The sequence below is a fragment of the Arachis ipaensis genome, chromosome B07 (assembly GCF_000816755.2).
Source record: "Arachis ipaensis cultivar K30076 chromosome B07, Araip1.1, whole genome shotgun sequence".
NCBI classification, from domain to species: domain Eukaryota; kingdom Viridiplantae; phylum Streptophyta; class Magnoliopsida; order Fabales; family Fabaceae; genus Arachis; species Arachis ipaensis.
Window position 1 is genome coordinate 96455105 of NC_029791.2, and position 802 is coordinate 96455906.

Genomic DNA, 802 nt, shown 5'->3' on the forward strand with positions numbered 1-802 from the left:
TTGAATCTCCTTAAATACTATGACCAATTTAATAAAATGTGGATGAAGTTATTTTTTATAAGGGGAGCTGAATTTATCATTAAACTAAATGTGATTATTCTTGCCTTGTCACATTACATGAATAATAAATAATGAGGCTTATTTAACAAAAAGATGCCAATGAGTAATAGCTCAAATGACATAGTCTCCCCATATTCAATTAAGAAGTTACGGGTTCGAGTCTTTTATCTTTGGTAAAAAAAAATAAAAGTAAAAATAAAAAGATAGTTTGAATTTGCTGAATTCTATATATTTAACCTGGTCAAACTATTTCGCATGATTGGTTTATAATATTAGTAATAATATATGATAGTTTTGTTCCGTATTAATGTTTTTTAACATTAATTTTATGTAATTAATTAAAATAATTATGCATTCATAGTAGAAAAAATAACAATAAGATTGGACACGAAAATACTTTTTTAAAATATTATTCACGTCAATTTTATTAGATATCTATTATTTGATTATTTCTATCAATATTAAAATGTCCAAAACCTGATTTACAGGAATATTAATTATCTATTTCAACTAAAACGTGATTCATATAAATTTAATAAAGAAAAAGTCTAGGATCAATAGTTTTATTAAAATTTGGCCAACATTTAACCAGTAAAAACAAAATGAATAATCTCACACCTTTAAATAAAATCTCATACCATTAATATTACCAATAATGATTAATTAATAGTTACAAATCACAAAATTTATTGACCTTCTAGTACTCTTTTTTATTAAATATTTAAATTATTAAATGTATAAA